This window comes from Mus pahari, chromosome 1, assembly GCF_900095145.1.
Source record: "Mus pahari chromosome 1, PAHARI_EIJ_v1.1, whole genome shotgun sequence".
Taxonomy (NCBI): Eukaryota; Metazoa; Chordata; class Mammalia; order Rodentia; family Muridae; genus Mus; species Mus pahari.
This window is the reverse complement of record NC_034590.1, coordinates 97730562-97736561: the sequence shown is the minus strand read 5'-3', so window position 1 is coordinate 97736561 and position 6000 is coordinate 97730562.

The window sequence follows — 6000 nt, the reverse complement described above, 5'->3', positions numbered from 1 at the left end:
AGAGAGAGAGAGAGAGAGAGAGAGAGAGAGAGAGAGAGAGAGAGAGAGAGAGAAGAAAGGCACAAAAACAAACCAAAGCAAACAGAAGAGCAAACACGGAGTGTGTTTTGTGTTGGCCAACTCTTCCTGAGCGCATGGCCTGCCTTGGGTTGCAGTTGATACACCCAGTGTGTCTCCATTGAAGAAAACCCATTTCTCTCTCCCAGAAGCTGTCAACTGCAAGTAGTTTCTTGGTTAGGAGTGGGACTTTGTGCCCACATCTCATTTTCCATGCTGGGATGTTTTTTGGTTCGAACTTGTGCAGGTCTTGTGCATGCTATCACAGTCTGTGAGTTCAGATTTTCATTAGCTTTGTTGTGTCTGCAAAACTCTGCTTTCCTGGAGACAGCCTCCAACTCTGGCTCTTACAATCTTTGCACCTCTTCTTGTATAGAACCTGCATCTTTAGCAGAGGGGCGAGATACAAGCATTCCATTGAAGTCTGAGTGCCCCCAAGTCTCTCACTCTCTGCAAGTTGTCCAGTCACAGGCAGTCCTGTGTTAATCACCTTCTACTCCAAGAAGCTAATCTGGTGAGGTTTCAGTGATGCACTGACCAATAGATGTAGCCAGCGATATGTCATTAGGAGTCATAGCTATGTGCCCTTAGCAGAATAACTGTAGCACGCTTTCCCCTACAGCCTGTGCTCTATCGAGTTTCAGGTCCTCAGGCATTTTAGCAGTGTCAGTGATGGGTTCCATCTCATGGAGTGGACCTCAAATACACACAAAAAAGTGATCAGTTGCCCCAATAATATTTGTGTACCGGCGGGTGTGCCTTTTGAGCAGCTCTCTGGTATGAGTCTCAGGGTGTGACTGGGGGATTACTGATTACCTCTCCCCCCCGAACTTTGCAGCACTGTGAACATCGTCGATGGGATGAAGCTTCTAGTCACACAGTTCATTTTCTCCACGTTCAATGACATCAATGAGTACCATCTTCAGCCATAGGGTCTTACCATCAGGGTATGAGAGACCCCAGTAACCTTGGCAATAGCTTTTGTAATGATCGAGGCTACCATTAGCTCTCTATGACTAAAGACTTCATAAGATGGTAACTCATTCCTGCTACTGGGACTTTTGTTTGGTACCATGTGATGTCCAGTTGGGACATTGTCTCCCTTATTATATGACGACTCTATTTAAACCCCATTGATGTATGTGTATATTTTAGGAAGTTTCTTTCTGCAGTAGTAGGTTTCCATATGGCTCTTTTTTAAATTGAAAATATTTTTCCATGTTATATATTCTGATTACAGTTTCCCTTCCACCAAACTCTTCCCAGATCCTCCCCACCTCTCAACCCATTCAAAGCCACATTTTTTTTCTCTCTATCTTATTAGAAAACAGTCATCTAAAATAAATAAAATAAAACCAGAATAAAACAAAAACAAACAAACATAAAAGAGTCAAAGGAAAGGTACAGGAAACACATATAGACACAGAGACACATAGATTCACACACACACACACACAAACACACACACACACACACACACATCCCATAAAACACAAAATTGGAAACCATAATATATAAGCAAAAGGAGCTGGAGAGACTGCTCAGCAGCTAAAGGCATCGGCTGCTCTTCCAGAGGACCTGGGTTCCATCGCTGCACCCACATAGTCTGTAGCTCAGTTCTAAGGAATTCCAGTACTCCCTTCTGGCTGCTTCACGTACTGTACACATGTGGGGAATAGACATACACGCAGGCAAAACACTCATACACATTAAATAAACAAAGTTAAGAGATATTAAAAAGAAAGAATTATTAAACATAAAAATATATAGGCAGAAGACCTATAAGGAGAGAGAGAAAAAAAGCAAAGCCCAGACAAAGCATTATGAGACAAAAATACCTCCCCAAATACTATTGAGTTTGTTTATGTTTCTTAGCTACTGGTGGGCATGGAGCCTACCCTTAAGTGTGGTTTGTATACTCATTTAGACTCTGTTGAAAAAAACTAACTTGAGATAGCTTTGGAGTCAGGGATGGAGGCTCATGTCCACTTCCCTCTCATTGCTGGAACCCCGTAAGGCTTAGTCCTGGACAGGCCCTGTGCATGCTGCCACGGTCCCTGTGAGCTCATGTGGACGTTAGTCCTGTTGTGTCTAGAAGGCCTCATTTGGTTGGTCTTTCATCCCCTCTGATTCTTACATTCTTTTTGCTCCGCTTATGTAGTTTTCTGAGCTCTCTGAGAAAGAATTTGATGGCGACTTCTTAGACCTCTCATTTAAGACTGAGTACTCCAAGGTCAGTCAGTCAGTCTGTCTGTCTGCTTCTGTCTCTGTCTGTCTCTGTCTCTGTCTCTGTCTCTGTCTCTCTCTGTCTCTCTCTGTCTCTCTCTCTCTCTCTCTCTCTCTCTGCATATTGTCCAGTTGTTGGTTCCTGTATCAGCTCCCATCTGCAGCAGGAGGAAGCTCCTCTGATGATCTATACAGCTTTTCAAAAGGGTTTTAGTGTTAGTCATCCCTCTTCATGTCCCCCTTACCCTGCCCCCATTTAATCCCCCTATTTTAATTTTCCTTTATCCCTTTACATTCTATTTCCTTTGCCATAGAAAATCCCCTTCTCGTCTCTGGTCATTTAATAGCTACCTAACCCTCTATGGATATTAGGAATTAAGCAAGCATATCTAAAGTTTAAAAGCTAATATTCTCATAATAAGAGAATATTTTCAGTGTTTGTCCTTCTGGGTTTGGCTTACCACACTCAGAATGACAGTTTCTAGCTCAGTCCATTTACCTTCAAGTTTCGTTTTTCTCATCAGCTGAATAATATTCCTTTGCATGGATGCACATCATTGTCATTGTCCATTCGTCAGTTGGTGGACATCTAGGCTCTTTCCCACTTCTGCTTATTATAAACAGAGCAGAAGTAAACATGGACGAGCAAGTATCACTGTAGTAAGATGTAAAGTCCTTTGGGTAGATGCCCAAGAGTGGTGGCTTACTTAGGATTTTACTGCTGTGAGCAGGCACCATGACCAACACAACTCTTATAAGGACAATGTTTAATTGGGGCTGCTTACAATTTCAGAGTTTTGGTCCATTATCATCAAGGTGGGACCATGGTAGCATCCAGGCAGGCATGGTGCAGGAGAAGCTGAGAGTTCTACATTTTCATCTGAAGGCTTCTAGCAGAGTACTGACTTCCAGGCATCTAAGATGAGGGTCTTAAAGCCCACACCCACAGTGGCACACCTACTCCAACAAGGCCACACATATTCCAACAGTGCCATACCTTCCAATAGTACCACTCCCTGGCCTGACCTGAGCATATAATATATATATATATATATATATATATATATATATATATATATATATGAGAGAGAGAGAGAGAGAGATATGAATGTAATGGTATATTGATTTTCAGCTTTTAAAAGAACTTCCATGGTGATTTCCACAGTGGCTGTACCAGTTTGTGCTCCCACAATGCCTAAGTGTCTCCCTTTCCCAGAATCCTTGCCAGCATGAGCTGCCATTTGTTTATAGTGATCTTGGCCATTCTTATAGAACTGAGATGAATCTCAGAGCAGTTTTAATTTCCATTTACCTGGTTGCTAAAGATGTTGAACTTTTAAAATGTCTCTTGGTCATTTGTATATCATCTTTTGACAACTCTCTACTTAGTTCTATACCCTATTTTAAAAGTGGGCTATTTTTTCTTGATGTTCAGGTTTTTTGTTTGTTTGTTTGTTTGTTTGTTTTAGTTTTTGTATATTCCAAAAACTAGCCTCTGCCAGATGTGTAATTGGTAAATATTTTCTCATTCTGTAGGCTCCTCTCTCTCGGATGATGGTGTCCTTTGCTGTCCAGAAGTGCGGCCGCTTTGTAAGATCCCATTTAGTAATTATAAGTGTTCATGCCTGTGTTGTCAGGGTCCTGTTTAGAGAGTCTTTTCTTGTGCTGAAAATTTTCATATCCCTCAAGTCTTTGTGTGTGTTTGTCTTCTACTTGGAGGACCTCCCTGCCTCCTAAAGGACTAGTTCTCCTCAGCCTTCAGTAACTTGTCTATGATACCTTTAGAAAAAGTATTTCTCGGTCCGCGGTGGTGGTATACAGCTACAAGCTCAGCACTCAGTAGGTAGATACACGAGGATCCTAAGTTTAAAGCCAGCTCGGACTACACAATGACCTATAGTCTCAAAGACCCAAGGGCTGGCAAGGAAACTCAATGGTTGTTATGGTGTAGTGTTCCTCACGGTCTCATGTTTTGAATGTCTGAGTCCTAGATAGTGACATTATTTAGGAAGACCAGAGACTTTAAAGATAATACTGCTTATTCCTGATTGTTCTGCTCGCTGGTCTACCATGACGTGAAAAGCCTCCACAGTCACGCACCAAGCTGGTCTGCCACAGCCTCTGCCATGGGGTGACTCTGTGAGCCAAGATGAGCTCTTTTTTTATTTAAGTTGTTGTCAGGTATTTTGGTCTCTGTAACATAAAAATAAATAATACTGCGATGGAACCCTTGCCCAGCATGCGCAAATGCCCCGGCTTTGATTCTGAGCCCTTGAGAGAAAGAGGAGGAACGGGGAGGCTTCCTTGACTTTCCTGATATAGTTCTGGATGCTTCTGTGGTACTTGTCTAGGTCCAGGTCTCTCTCTCCAGCAGATTAAAGACTCCTCCACAGCAGACTGGCCAGATTCATTCTTAGTAGCCCACTGTTTAGCACAGGTTGCATTTAGGAAGGGCTAGACAATACCCACATATCTGCTTTCTAGAAATGATGAGACTGGAAATCAGAAAGTGGCATCCTGTGTCAGGAGGACCTATCTGATTATGGCAGCTACAGGGATCCTTGAAATGGGGAACAGAGATGGATGTTTTGGATGACTATGATAGCCTGTGTTTAAGGAGCGCCTGGTGAAGCAAAAGCAGACCTCAAGATAAAAAAGGCTGGGGCTGAACAGAGGCAGGGCAGTGGGCACGGTTCTTTTAAATATTTGTTTCATGGATACAGCCTCTAAAGACATAAGAATAGAAGCTGTTTTGGTGAGGGCTTGGTGAAAGTTTCTGTCCTGATTCCATCACCATCTTCATAGACCAGCATAGATCGCCATCATCTTAAGCCAAAGATTCATGTGATAATTCAAGGATACTCATTCCTCAGTACCTGTGAGATCTTGGTTACAGAACCCACTACAGATGAGAAGATCTAAGGATGCTCCAGTACCACAAACATCCTCAGATATTATGCTATCTCAGAATTCCTTATTAGACACAAAATGATATAAATGCTATGAAAATGGTTGTTCTACCATATGGTTTAAGAAATGGCCAGAAAAGGCCTGTATATGCTCAGTACAAAAGTACTTTTCTGTCCTCGAATGGTTTTGCTCAAAGGCTAGTTGAGTCTATGCTGTCTTCCAAAGCAGGCATGCTGGGCACACTGCCCATTTACACATGTCCCATCTGTAAAGTCACACAAGTCCAAGTCACCTAGATTCCCCACTGCTTCCCAAGTCTCTTGCCTGAGAATAACCCTTAGAAGAGGGGGTGTGATGTAGACGCCACAGATGTGGAAGGCCAGCCAAGAAGACAGTCCTGAAGAGATCTATACCCCGAGATGCTAAGATTCTGGAACCATCCATTCCAGCTTAGCACCTAACTCTACCTCACAACATCGAAGCTGCTGCTTTCTGGTGATTCTGGTAAGGATGTGAAGGAGTGGAGGAAGTGAGACAAAGAAGGACCACAAAGCGATGCACTGTTTAACAGATAGAAGCTATGTGAAGCTGCAGCCCAGCCCCCAGTGGCCGGAGATGCTACATGGAATGCACCTCAGACTGGACCACCAGTGAGCCAGGAAATGGGGTATTTATTCACCAAACCCTGTCTCTCAGTGGGATGAAAAATTCATATGCAAGCGCCTGCTGAATACATGGGCCATAAGGCACTCACCCAATAAACTGGCTACTGCCTGTTGCCATCTGAGAAGCGAGAAGTCAAACAAG